At 49.9% G+C, this 13,737-nt stretch overlaps 9 non-coding genes across 9 annotated transcripts; all 9 read right to left on the bottom strand.

The window, feature by feature from the left end:
• Positions 1–448: 448 nt before the first annotated feature.
• On the bottom strand, positions 449–641 carry LOC137066893 (U2 spliceosomal RNA). Its single transcript, XR_010902765.1, has one exon. It is a non-coding gene; the product is annotated as a U2 spliceosomal RNA (small nuclear RNA).
• A 6,551-nt stretch (positions 642–7,192) lies between these two features.
• LOC137067163 (U1 spliceosomal RNA) lies at positions 7,193–7,356 on the bottom strand. Its single transcript, XR_010902979.1, has one exon. It is a non-coding gene; the product is annotated as a U1 spliceosomal RNA (small nuclear RNA).
• Positions 7,357–7,824: 468 nt separating this feature from the next.
• Positions 7,825–8,015, bottom strand: LOC137066828 (U2 spliceosomal RNA). Its single transcript, XR_010902712.1, has one exon. It is a non-coding gene; the product is annotated as a U2 spliceosomal RNA (small nuclear RNA).
• Positions 8,016–9,049: 1,034 nt separating this feature from the next.
• Positions 9,050–9,213, bottom strand: LOC137067151 (U1 spliceosomal RNA). The gene has a single exon (XR_010902968.1). It is a non-coding gene; the product is annotated as a U1 spliceosomal RNA (small nuclear RNA).
• Positions 9,214–9,681: 468 nt separating this feature from the next.
• LOC137067392 (U2 spliceosomal RNA) lies at positions 9,682–9,872 on the bottom strand. The gene has a single exon (XR_010903185.1). It is a non-coding gene; the product is annotated as a U2 spliceosomal RNA (small nuclear RNA).
• A 1,031-nt stretch (positions 9,873–10,903) lies between these two features.
• On the bottom strand, positions 10,904–11,067 carry LOC137067139 (U1 spliceosomal RNA). The gene has a single exon (XR_010902957.1). It is a non-coding gene; the product is annotated as a U1 spliceosomal RNA (small nuclear RNA).
• A 468-nt stretch (positions 11,068–11,535) lies between these two features.
• On the bottom strand, positions 11,536–11,726 carry LOC137067391 (U2 spliceosomal RNA). Its single transcript, XR_010903184.1, has one exon. It is a non-coding gene; the product is annotated as a U2 spliceosomal RNA (small nuclear RNA).
• A 1,034-nt stretch (positions 11,727–12,760) lies between these two features.
• Positions 12,761–12,924, bottom strand: LOC137067126 (U1 spliceosomal RNA). The gene has a single exon (XR_010902945.1). It is a non-coding gene; the product is annotated as a U1 spliceosomal RNA (small nuclear RNA).
• Positions 12,925–13,392: 468 nt separating this feature from the next.
• Positions 13,393–13,583, bottom strand: LOC137067390 (U2 spliceosomal RNA). The gene has a single exon (XR_010903183.1). It is a non-coding gene; the product is annotated as a U2 spliceosomal RNA (small nuclear RNA).
• Between the last annotated feature and the right edge of the window lie 154 nt (positions 13,584–13,737).

Below are 13,737 nucleotides of genomic sequence, written 5' to 3'. Positions count from 1 at the left end.
AGAGGCGCCCTATCCCCCTTCGCCATCCTCAAACACGGTGACCTTCCCCTCCCCCAAGAAAAGGAAGGACGGGGCACCTTCCATTGCTTGACTGCTGCGTGCGTGCGTGCCTGACCTTGATTTGAATCAGGTGTCCCTAATCCATCCAACACAAACCCCTGATTCGACTCATCAGCTCGTTGGTAAAGACTCTCAAATAAGAGGGACATCAAAAAACGTGCTGTGACGGTGATGAGTCAGCCGGCCGGCAACCGACGCTTTTGTTCTTCTTTTTTCCCTATGCTCATATGACCGCAGCTTGCTGCTTTCTCTGTGGCACGGTCATCGTCAACGGTCACCTCATCGTCATTCTGTATGCGCTTCCTGCGTATTTCTGTATTCTCTGACAAAATTCCAGTGGTGTTGTTGGTTCTTCTATTAGTCACAACAATTCGCAGTCCCCAAAAAGGGGAAGCACACCGTTCCTGGAGGCACTGCAATACCAGGTCGATGCGTGGAGTGGACGGAGCAAGCCCCGGTTCCGGCTCCATGTGCCAAAAATCAATTTAATATGCAGTCCCCGGATAGGGGACGTATCAGATATTAAACTGATAAGAACAGATTTTTTTTTTTTTTTTTTTTTTTTTCTTTCGAAAAGTTTTATTGTTACATTTTTTCATATTGATTTCAATTCATTTTCATGTTTATGCCACACATTTCTTTCTTCTTTAAAAAATAAAATAAACATACATGGTTACATCCATTAAAACACAAGTCACTTTTTTGTTAAAATCAGTTGATGTGTTGTGTAAAAGTCCTTGTATGTCAGTGTGGTGTTAAAAGAGGAATAAAATGAATGAAAACAATAAATATATTCATGATAAAACAGACTAAAACGTGACAATTAAAACTTCGTCTCTTGTACAGGATCAAGGGTGAGCCCCTACAAAACATGTCCATTCACTCCAGTTCTCCAGAACAGGCTCAAGGCTCCTCGCTTCCAGAGCCCAGCGGAGATCCCCTCTCCTCCGGCCCGCTGGCCCGCTGTTCCCGTAGCCAGAGTGGTGAGGGTGCATCTACGGGCGGCCAAGGTCGGTGGTGGCCGGGACCTTCTCGTGTGGCCTCGGCCCCCCCATCCGAATAACGACGTGCGGCCCACCCTGCAGCGCTGATCTTATCCTCTGCTCGCTCGCGTGGAGGGGGACCGTCACGCGTTTCCCCACCAGCAGGTTTCTGGTGACCCAGATGGCATCCTTTATCAGGTTAAGGGTGAGCCAGAGCGATGCAAATTCTTGTGTTGTTAGGGCTTTTAGGCCCTGACCCACCCCTAGGATGGCGAGCTTGTAATCCACCTGGGCCCCACCCGCTGGCAGGCACGGGAAAAACAGGGGGCCGGCCCTGGCCCACAGGTCCCGCGCAGCACCGCACTCCCAGAGCAGATGGTAGACGGTCTCCGGGGATTTACACCCGGACCGTGGGCAGGTGGGATTTTTGGCCATGCCTCTGGAGTGCATAACCGCCCTGACCGGGAGGATCTCATGAGCCACCATCCACGCCAAGTCCTTAAGCCTGTTCTGGAGAGCTGGGTGGGCAACGTTCCTCCAAACTTCTTTGGCCTCACTTGGCGTGAGGCCTGGAACTGGGCTCACCTTTTCTCGATCCTGCACAAGAGAGATAAGAGACTTATGGTTAGTTAAAATCGTCACATCTTCTGTTTCTAAAAAGTATTTCTTTAAAAATGTCTTGATAAAAATATACTCTTTTGGCAAGTTAAAAGACACTGGGGTTTTTAAATCAGTAGGTAAAATCTTTAGGCTTCTTAGGTAGGACCCCATCCAGAAACGAGCCATGGCCGCTGTCTTATTCTCTCTGGATGGGGTCAGCGCGTATCCGATGTGGAGGGCGGTAAAGCGGCTACCTAAAAACAAGTGGGGGTCAGGGAGGCCTTTCCCACCATTTTCCTTTCTTTTTTTAAAGACCTCCCTTTTCAGTCGTTCCCACTTGGACCCCCACAGGAAATAAAATACCGCCCTCTCCAGGTTGGCCAGGAATCTTCTTGGGGGACTAAAAACAGAACAGACAAGTAAAATCAGTGGTAAAATTATGGCTTTAAAAATTAAAACCTTCCCTTCCATTGTCATCTGTCTTAGTCCCCAAAAACCCAGTCTTTGCCTAACTTTCCCTAAGATGTCAGTCCAGTTTCCCCGTCCTCCACCCTCTCTGTCAAATTTTACACCTAAAACTTTCAAATCGTTGTCTTTAAAAACCAGATCCAGTCCACCTGTGTCGACGTCCCCCCACGGCCCGAAGAGCTGGGCCTCGGACTTGTTCCTATTGAGCTTGGCGCCCGAGGCCCGACCGTACCAGTCAGTCAAGTCCAATGCTCTTCGTACCGATAAAAGGTCAGTCGCTAAAAGGGTTATGTCGTCCATATATAAAACGCAGGTTGCTGTCAGTCCACCAGTCCCTGGGACGTCCAGTCCTTTAATCCATTTATCCCTTCTCAAGATTTGTGCCAGTGGCTCAATACAGGCCACATACAGAAGGGGAGATAAAGGACACCCCTGACGGACACCGCTGTGGATATTTACAGCTTTGGACAAATGCCCGTTAACCAAAATCCTGCTAACCAGACCATTGTAAAGCAGTCCCACCCAGGCTATAAACCTCCCTGGAAACCCCATTTTCTCCAGTACCTTAAAGAGGAACTGGTGCGAGATGCGGTCAAATGCTTTTTCAAAATCTAAATTTAGGACTACTAGCCGAATATTTCTGTCTCTCGCATAACAGATAGCATCTCTGATCAGTACCAGGCTGTCCGTGATCTTCCTTCCGGGCACAGCACATGCTTGATCCAGGTGAATTACGTCCTCTAAAACAGTCGACATGCGCATGGATAAAATTTTGCTAAAAATCTTACAATCAAAGTTTAAAAGAGTAATGGGTCGCCAGTTTTTTAAGTCAGTCTTGTCACCTTTTTTTAGCAAGAGTGAAACTATCCCTATTCTAAAACTGTCAGGAAGTCTGTCCAGAGTCTCAAATTCCTTAAAAACAGTCAGTAATTCGTGTGCTAAAATATCCCAAAAAGTGGAGTAAAACTCTAGAGGAAGTCCATCTATTCCTGGGGACTTTCCTCGTTTAAAACTTTTAAGAGCTTTGTCCATCTCTAAAATGTTAAAATCTTGAGATAAAATAGCACATTTGTCTAATTTCTTTTCTAAAAACTCTAAAACTTCCTTTATCGCGTCATTGTGTACTTCTTTGGTATTGTATAATTGTTCATAAAATTCTTCAGTTTCTTTTAAAATCTCTTTTGTGCTGTGGGCTTCCCTCCCTCCACTTTTTAAAACAGTAATTGTCCCACCCTGTGAAATTATCTTTTTAAAAAAATACCTAGTACACTTTTCTCCTTCCTCTGTTTCCCTCTCCCTGCTCCTTAAAATGACACCTTTGCTTTGTATTTTGGATAAAACTGACATCTCATCTTTTACCATTTTAATATCTTCATTAAAATCAAACCCGTCATTTAAAAGATTAAAATACCTTTGTAGTCGTTTTTGCAGCCCCATCATGCGTCGTTTAAATCTATTCTTTTTGTCTCTGCCTGTCTTTCTAAAAAAAAGTCTTGTCCGTTCCTTCACCATCTCCCACCACTGTGCACGTGAGTCATAAAAGTCTTGGAGGGTCTGCCATTGGCTGAACTGCTCCCTATATTCTCTGACTACCTCCTCATCTTCTAAGAGGGAGCAGTTCAGCTTCCACAGACCTCCCCCTACTGTCACACCAGTGGGCAGTGAAAGAGTGCAAGATAGCATTAAGTGGTCTGAGAAGAAGAGTGGGGTCAATGTAGCATCGGTTGGCGGGAAATCTCTTGTAAATAGGTAGTCGATTCGAGAGGCTTTGGTGCCGTCACCACTGAACCAGGTGAAGCCCTCCTCTCTTTGATGCATTATTTTAAAACAGTCAACTAACCTAAAATCTCTAACTAAGCTTTGTAATAAAACCGATGTCTTATCAATCTTAAAATCATCTCCCACCCTCTTTCTGTCCTTCTTTGATAAAACACAGTTAAAATCCCCTGCTACCACTAAAGGAGCCCTACCTAGCATGTGGGGCTGCAGGTCTTCTAAAAACTCATACCTTTCATTTTTATCCGTAAAACCATATACATTTAAAACGTTAAAATCCTTACCTAAAAAAGTCAGATTTGCTAAAATTGCCCGCCCGTCCTTCACCACAGTGCTGCCCTTCACCAAGATATTCTTATTGTTAATTAAAATAGCAACACCATCATTTTTGTTAAAATTGGACCCGCTCCAAATGGAAGGTCCTGGGGTCCAGAGCTCCTCCCATTTCCTGTAATTTGGTAAAAACGGCAAACCACATTCTTGCAATAAAAACACATCTGACTTAAAATATTTTAAAAAGGATAAGACGCTCTGTGCTCGCATATTGCTCTTCACACTTCTCACATTAATTGTAGAGATAGTGAGAGCCATGAGCAGTATGGCTAAAAAGGTACAAGTCATTTAAAAGATAAAACAAGAGTGGACTACAAAGACAGAATTAAAATCATGTTACATCTTGTTGCACTTCTCTTTCCTTTTCCCCAGAAATACTGGAATCAGGAAGGCAAGTGCTTGGCGCCTCAGGAGCCACAGAGGGGAACTCTTGCCACTCCTTTGGCGACGATGTTCTTAGCTTTATGTGCAGAAAAGAGACTTCATTTGGAGATTCTGGGGGCCACATACGGTCTAGATCTTCCGAAGAGGAACTATCTAGCCGATGCGATGCCCTCAGCCTTTTCTCCTCTGTTTGAACCAGAGGAGATCTCGCAGACCTTTTCTGCACTTGAGCATTGGGGAGAGAACAATCAGTTCCACTCCCACTGTCCACAACACTCAGCTCCGGGACTGTTTCTAGGGAGGAAGCCGTTTCCTCCTCTTCCTCCTCCATTTTCTCTTTACTTTCTTCTTGAGGATTGGCTTCCTCCCCTCGTTCAACTGCTAAAATTGACTCCGCCCCTGTGGCCACCCCACTTCCTCCTTCCTGTCCAATCCCTGAGGCTGGCTGGGATATTGAATTTCCCGCCAAAACCTCAGGGCCCGCCTCCTCACTTGTTTGTACATTGGGTGGGGCGGCCATTTTGTTGTTTTTCAACTTGTTGGCAAAACTTTTAGGGCAATCTCTGTAGAGATGGGTTGATTCTCCACAGAGGTTACACTTTCTGCCATTTTGGCACTCTTCAAAGGTGTGTCCAATTTCTCTACACTTTCTGCATATTACTTCCTGACATGCCTCGGCGAGATGTCCAAGTTTGCCACATTTGCGGCAAAGCTTGGGCATCCCTTGGTAGTGGATGTAGCCTCTATTCTCGCCCAACACAATCATTGATGGTATTTGACTCAGACCATGGTAGCTGTTGGGATCTGCCCATTGTTTGATGGGCACTCTCCACGCACAGCTCCAGATACCGTCCTCATCTAAAACCTTGACTGGTGGTCCACGAATAGAGCAGTATCTTGCCAACCATACAACAATATCCTCTCCACTCACAGTTTCATTAAACATCCTGACAATCACCACTTTCAGTGAATTATCAGTTAGCTTTTCCACTGTGAACATGGAGAAATTGGCTTTACATGTTTCAAACCGAGACCAGAAAGTACTCAACAGAGAAGCAGATGTAAAACTCACATCAAAACCATGGTTCAGGGGCAGAGTCAATAAACAGTTTATGTCTGTAGCTTTAAAACCCAGAGTCTGTTGGATGTACTTCCTGGAAAAGTCCAGTCTGGACATGCCCTGGAGAGTACCATCCTCTTTTCTTTTAAATTTAAAACGCACACTGTGGTGCCTCCTCACGCCGGCACGAGCAGCCGACATGATGGAGGCACCAACAGCACGCTGCGGCTAAAATCAAGCAATAAAATAAGCAATAATTTAAATAAATAAACAAATAAATAAATAAATAATATAAAAACCTGCTTACCTTTAAAACCAAGTAGATTCCTCGAAGAACGAGTCGTCCCCTAAAAGCCGCTTGTCAATGTACCTCCTGAAGGCTGTATGTCCCGTGTGACAAGCAACACACGAGACAAAGGTCCAACAAGAGGTGATCGCTGTCTCTACCGTCAGACCAGACCACTTGATCTTAGCCAAAAGGCGGAGAAGCGATGACACAATGACGCAGCGGCAGGGGAGCCGGCAAAGGCGACGCCCATCTGGGAAGCGGTGAGGGGGGGGGGAGGGTTGGCAAAGGCCGTACGTCGTAGAGACCTGAAACTTTGAGGGATGGTACTAGCCACTCGCTCTACAACATCACCAAGGCTGGCCCCCCGATGGGCCCGGCGGTGGCGCTACAGCCACCGAAAGTACGAAATGGCTCGTAGCTCCCAAACCGCACGCCGCAGAACCAAGTGTCTTATATCATCGGAATCCTTGGCTCGAGCCGAGCGAGACGCATGCCTCGGATTCGAAGGTTGCGCTGGCGAAATTTTCGGGTATTTGGGATTTTGTGAAAAACCTACTTTTGCACACTAGTCCTAGGTCTTTTGCCCGATCTGGCCCAAACCAGTGCAGAAAGATTCTCTGGAGTCTGACTGTCCGTCCAGATCAGAAAAAAAGTGGGAATTTCGATTCAGCTTGGCGGCGGCAGGCCGAAACCTACGGGCTGGGCGAGGCGGGGTCTGCTAGAACGGCTATAGCTCTTGGACGGAACGAGACAATTTCACCCAAGCCGGTACACCCGTGCACGGGCTCAGTCTGGGGTCAGGCGAGAAAGGACGCGGTGAATGGCCACCTAGTGGCGCTTTAAAATGAAAAAGCAACAACATGAGAGCGGCTATAGGCGAACGTATGTCGCGTGCTTTTTCACAGCACGCGCACGAGACAGTCGTACCATACGACAGAAAACCTCCATCCGAACAACTTTGCCTTTGGGACCACTGCTGTCAATCAACTCGTCCGTTGAATATCAAAGTTTGTGGGAAAAACCACATTCGGCAAACCGGTCGCAGGTTTCGACAACCTCGATGAAAACAGACGCAGTTCAGTTCTCTGAACTCTCCGGGTCACTGGCTGACACAGCAGAAAGAGACAGAAACATAACAAAACTGGTGCAACTTCACCCTTTGGGGCAGTGGGCGGCGCCACAAGCGTCAAGAACCGCACGCTTTTTCCCTCCACGCTATCTGCTTTTAACCAGTGTGTACAGGGGAGAGCGCGAACGCAGTCCCCCACTACCATAAATTATGCAGTCGAGATTCCCACATTTGGGGAATTCGCAGGGGTCAGCACAACCGGAGTGCAATGGCCGAGCCTCGCCCTGGGTGAACCACCTTCCTGATCATGGTGTCTCCCCTGCCAGGTAAGTATGAGTTGCCTGGCCTCCAGGCAGAGGCGCCCTATCCCCCTTCGCCATCCTCAAACACGGTGACCTTCCCCTCCCCCAAGAAAAGGAAGGACGGGGCACCTTCCATTGCTTGACTGCTGCGTGCGTGCGTGCCTGACCTTGATTTGAATCAGGTGTCCCTAATCCATCCAACACAAACCCCTGATTCGACTCATCAGCTCGTTGGTAAAGACTCTCAAATAAGAGGGACATCAAAAAACGTGCTGTGACGGTGATGAGTCAGCCGGCCGGCAACCGACGCTTTTGTTCTTCTTTTTTCCCTATGCTCATATGACCGCAGCTTGCTGCTTTCTCTGTGGCACGGTCATCGTCAACGGTCACCTCATCGTCATTCTGTATGCGCTTCCTGCGTATTTCTGTATTCTCTGACAAAATTCCAGTGGTGTTGTTGGTTCTTCTATTAGTCACAACAATTCGCAGTCCCCAAAAAGGGGAAGCACACCGTTCCTGAAGGCACTGCAATACCAGGTCGATGCGTGGAGTGGACGGAGCAAGCCCCGGTTCCGGCTCCATGTGCCAAAAATCAATTTAATATGCAGTCCCCGGATAGGGGACGTATCAGATATTAAACTGATAAGAACAGATACTACACTTGATCTTAGCCAAAAGGCCGAGAAGCGATGACACAATGACGCAGCGGCAGGGGAGCCGGCAAAGGCGACGCCCATCTGGGAAGCGGTGAGGGGGGGGGAGGGTTGGCAAAGGCCGTACGTCGTAGAGACCTGAAACTTTGAGGGATGGTACTAGCCACTCGCTCTACAACATCACCAAGGCTGGCCCCCCGATGGGCCCGGCGGTGGCGCTACAGCCACCGAAAGTACGAAATGGCTCGTAGCTCCCAAACCGCACGCCGCAGAACCAAGTGTCTTATATCATCGGAATCCTTGGCTCGAGCCGAGCGAGACGCATGCCTCGGATTCGAAGGTTGCGCTGGCGAAATTTTCGGGTATTTGGGATTTTGTGAAAAACCTACTTTTGCACACTAGTCCTAGGTCTTTTGCCCGATCTGGCCCAAACCAGTGCAGAAAGATTCTCTGGAGTCTGACTGTCCGTCCAGATCGGAAAAAAAGTGGGAATTTCGATTCAGCTTGGCGGCGGCAGGCCGAAACCTACGGGCTGGGCGAGGCGGGGTCTGCTAGAACGGCTATAGCTCTTGGACGGAACGAGACAATTTCACCCAAGCCGGTACACCCGTGCACGGGCTCAGTCTGGGGTCAGGCGAGAAAGGACGCGGTGAATGGCCACCTAGTGGCGCTTTAAAATGAAAAAGCAACAACATGAGAGCGGCTATAGGCGAACGTATGTCGCGTGCTTTTTCACAGCACGCGCACGAGACAGTCGTACCATACGACAGAAAACCTCCATCCGAACAACTTTGCCTTTGGGACCACTGCTGTCAATCAACTCGTCCGTTGAATATCAAAGTTTGTGGGAAAAACCACATTCGGCAAACCGGTCGCAGGTTTCGACAACCTCGATGAAAACAGACGCAGTTCAGTTCTCTGAACTCTCCGGGTCACTGGCTGACACAGCAGAAAGAGACAGAAACATAACAAAACTGGTGCAACTTCACCCTTTGGGGCAGTGGGCGGCGCCACAAGCGTCAAGAACCGCACGCTTTTTCCCTCCACGCTATCTGCTTTTAACCAGTGTGTACAGGGGAGAGCGCGAACGCAGTCCCCCACTACCATAAATTATGCAGTCGAGATTCCCACATTTGGGGAATTCGCAGGGGTCAGCACAACCGGAGTGCAATGGCCGAGCCTCGCCCTGGGTGAACCACCTTCCTGATCATGGTGTCTCCCCTGCCAGGTAAGTATGAGTTGCCTGGCCTCCAGGCAGAGGCGCCCTATCCCCCTTCGCCATCCTCAAACACGGTGACCTTCCCCTCCCCCAAGAAAAGGAAGGACGGGGCACCTTCCATTGCTTGACTGCTGCGTGCGTGCGTGCCTGACCTTGATTTGAATCAGGTGTCCCTAATCCATCCAACACAAACCCCTGATTCGACTCATCAGCTCGTTGGTAAAGACTCTCAAATAAGAGGGACATCAAAAAACGTGCTGTGACGGTGATGAGTCAGCCGGCCGGCAACCGACGCTTTTGTTCTTCTTTTTTCCCTATGCTCATATGACCGCAGCTTGCTGCTTTCTCTGTGGCACGGTCATCGTCAACGGTCACCTCATCGTCATTCTGTATGCGCTACCTGCGTATTTCTGTATTCTCTGACAAAATTCCAGTGGTGTTGTTGGTTCTTCTATTAGTCACAACAATTCGCAGTCCCCAAAAAGGGGAAGCACACCGTTCCTGGAGGCACTGCAATACCAGGTCGATGCGTGGAGTGGACGGAGCAAGCCCCGGTTCCGGCTCCATGTGCCAAAAATCAATTTAATATGCAGTCCCCGGATAGGGGACGTATCAGATATTAAACTGATAAGAACAGATACTACACTTGATCTTAGCCAAAAGGCCGAGAAGCGATGACACAATGACGCAGCGGCAGGGGAGCCGGCAAAGGCGACGCCCATCTGGGAAGCGGTGAGGGGGGGGAGGGTTGGCAAAGGCCGTACGTCGTAGAGACCTGAAACTTTGAGGGATGGCACTAGCCACTCGCTCTACAACATCACCAAGGCTGGCCCCCCGATGGGCCCGGCGGCGGCGCTACAGCCACCGAAAGTACGAAATGGCTCGTAGCTCCCAAACCGCACGCCGCAGAACCAAGTGTCTTATATCATCGGAATCCTTGGCTCGAGCCGAGCGAGACGCATGCCTCGGATTCGAAGGTTGCGCTGGCGAAATTTTCGGGTATTTGGGATTTTGTGAAAAACCTACTTTTGCACACTAGTCCTAGGTCTTTTGCCCTCTGGCCCAAACCAGTGCAGAAAGATTCTCTGGAGTCTGACTGTCCGTCCAGATCGGAAAAAAAGTGGGAATTTCGATTCAGCTTGGCGGCGGCAGGCCGAAACCTACGGGCTGGGCGAGGCGGGGTCTGCTAGAACGGCTATAGCTCTTGGACGGAACGAGACAATTTCACCCAAGCCGGTACACCCGTGCACGGGCTCAGTCTGGGGTCAGGCGAGAAAGGACGCGGTGAATGGCCACCTAGTGGCGCTTTAAAATGAAAAAGCAACAACATGAGAGCGGCTATAGGCGAACGTATGTCGCGTGCTTTTTCACAGCACGCGCACGAGACAGTCGTACCATACGACAGAAAACCTCCATCCGAACAACTTTGCCTTTGGGACCACTGCTGTCAATCAACTCGTCCGTTGAATATCAAAGTTTGTGGGAAAAACCACATTCGGCAAACCGGTCGCAGGTTTCGACAACCTCGATGAAAACAGACGCAGTTCAGTTCTCTGAACTCTCCGGGTCACTGGCTGACACAGCAGAAAGAGACAGAAACATAACAAAACTGGTGCAACTTCACCCTTTGGGGCAGTGGGCGGCGCCACAAGCGTCAAGAACCGCACGCTTTTTCCCTCCACGCTATCTGCTTTTAACCAGTGTGTACAGGGGAGAGCGCGAACGCAGTCCCCCACTACCATAAATTATGCAGTCGAGATTCCCACATTTGGGGAATTCGCAGGGGTCAGCACAACCGGAGTGCAATGGCCGAGCCTCGCCCTGGGTGAACCACCTTCCTGATCATGGTGTCTCCCCTGCCAGGTAAGTATGAGTTGCCTGGCCTCCAGGCAGAGGCGCCCTATCCCCCTTCGCCATCCTCAAACACGGTGACCTTCCCCTCCCCCAAGAAAAGGAAGGACGGGGCACCTTCCATTGCTTGACTGCTGCGTGCGTGCGTGCCTGACCTTGATTTGAATCAGGTGTCCCTAATCCATCCAACACAAACCCCTGATTCGACTCATCAGCTCGTTGGTAAAGACTCTCAAATAAGAGGGACATCAAAAAACGTGCTGTGACGGTGATGAGTCAGCCGGCCGGCAACCGACGCTTTTGTTCTTCTTTTTTCCCTATGCTCATATGACCGCAGCTTGCTGCTTTCTCTGTGGCACGGTCATCGTCAACGGTCACCTCATCGTCATTCTGTATGCGCTTCCTGCGTATTTCTGTATTCTCTGACAAAATTCCAGTGGTGTTGTTGGTTCTTCTATTAGTCACAACAATTCGCAGTCCCCAAAAAGGGGAAGCACACCGTTCCTGGAGGCACTGCAATACCAGGTCGATGCGTGGAGTGGACGGAGCAAGCCCCGGTTCCGGCTCCATGTGCCAAAAATCAATTTAATATGCAGTCCCCGGATAGGGGACGTATCAGATATTAAACTGATAAGAACAGATACTACACTTGATCTTAGCCAAAAGGCCGAGAAGCGATGACACAATGACGCAGCGGCAGGGGAGCCGGCAAAGGCGACGCCCATCTGGGAAGCGGTGAGAGGGGGGGAGGGTTGGCAAAGGCCGTACGTCGTAGAGACCTGAAACTTTGAGGGATGGTACTAGCCACTCGCTCTACAACATCACCAAGGCTGGCCCCCCGATGGGCCCGGCGGTGGCGCTACAGCCACCGAAAGTACGAAATGGCTCGTAGCTCCCAAACCGCACGCCGCAGAACCAAGTGTCTTATATCATCGGAATCCTTGGCTCGAGCCGAGCGAGACGCATGCCTCGGATTCGAAGGTTGCGCTGGCGAAATTTTCGGGTATTTGGGATTTTGTGAAAAACCTACTTTTGCACACTAGTCCTAGGTCTTTTGCCCGATCTGGCCCAAACCAGTGCAGAAAGATTCTCTGGAGTCTGACTGTCCGTCCAGATCGGAAAAAAAGTGGGAATTTCGATTCAGCTTGGCGGCGGCAGGCCGAAACCTACGGGCTGGGCGAGGCGGGGTCTGCTAGAACGGCTATAGCTCTTGGACGGAACGAGACAATTTCACCCAAGCCGGTACACCCGTGCACGGGCTCAGTCTGGGGTCAGGCGAGAAAGGACGCGGTGAATGGCCACCTAGTGGCGCTTTAAAATGAAAAAGCAACAACATGAGAGCGGCTATAGGCGAACGTATGTCGCGTGCTTTTTCACAGCACGCGCACGAGACAGTCGTACCATACGACAGAAAACCTCCATCCGAACAACTTTGCCTTTGGGACCACTGCTGTCAATCAACTCGTCCGTTGAATATCAAAGTTTGTGGGAAAAACCACATTCGGCAAACCGGTCGCAGGTTTCGACAACCTCGATGAAAACAGACGCAGTTCAGTTCTCTGAACTCTCCGGGTCACTGGCTGACACAGCAGAAAGAGACAGAAACATAACAAAACTGGTGCAACTTCACCCTTTGGGGCAGTGGGCGGCGCCACAAGCGTCAAGAACCGCACGCTTTTTCCCTCCACGCTATCTGCTTTTAACCAGTGTGTACAGGGGAGAGCGCGAACGCAGTCCCCCACTACCATAAATTATGCAGTCGAGATTCCCACATTTGGGGAATTCGCAGGGGTCAGCACAACCGGAGTGCAATGGCCGAGCCTCGCCCTGGGTGAACCACCTTCCTGATCATGGTGTCTCCCCTGCCAGGTAAGTATGAGTTGCCTGGCCTCCAGGCAGAGGCGCCCTATCCCCCTTCGCCATCCTCAAACACGGTGACCTTCCCCTCCCCCAAGAAAAGGAAGGACGGGGCACCTTCCATTGCTTGACTGCTGCGTGCGTGCGTGCCTGACCTTGATTTGAATCAGGTGTCCCTAATCCATCCAACACAAACCCCTGATTCGACTCATCAGCTCGTTGGTAAAGACTCTCAAATAAGAGGGACATCAAAAAACGTGCTGTGACGGTGATGAGTCAGCCGGCCGGCAACCGACGCTTTTGTTCTTCTTTTTTCCCTATGCTCATATGACCGCAGCTTGCTGCTTTCTCTGTGGCACGGTCATCGTCAACGGTCACCTCATCGTCATTCTGTATGCGCTTCCTGCGTATTTCTGTATTCTCTGACAAAATTCCAGTGGTGTTGTTGGTTCTTCTATTAGTCACAACAATTCGCAGTCCCCAAAAAGGGGAAGCACACCGTTCCTGGAGGCACTGCAATACCAGGTCGATGCGTGGAGTGGACGGAGCAAGCCCCGGTTCCGGCTCCATGTGCCAAAAATCAATTTAATATGCAGTCCCCGGATAGGGGACGTATCAGATATTAAACTGATAAGAACAGATACTACACTTGATCTTAGCCAAAAGGCCGAGAAGCGATGACACAATGACGCAGCGGCAGGGGAGCCGGCAAAGGCGACGCCCATCTGGGAAGCGGTGAGGGGGGGGGAGGGTTGGCAAAGGCCGTACGTCGTAGAGACCTGAAACTTTGAGGGATGGTACTAGCCACTCGCTCTACAACATCACCAAGGCTG

Source organism: Pseudorasbora parva, unplaced genomic scaffold (genome assembly GCF_024679245.1).
Source record: "Pseudorasbora parva isolate DD20220531a unplaced genomic scaffold, ASM2467924v1 scaffold_33, whole genome shotgun sequence".
NCBI lineage: Eukaryota > Metazoa > Chordata > Actinopteri > Cypriniformes > Gobionidae > Pseudorasbora > Pseudorasbora parva.
This window is presented reverse-complemented; position numbering and strand designations above follow the sequence as displayed.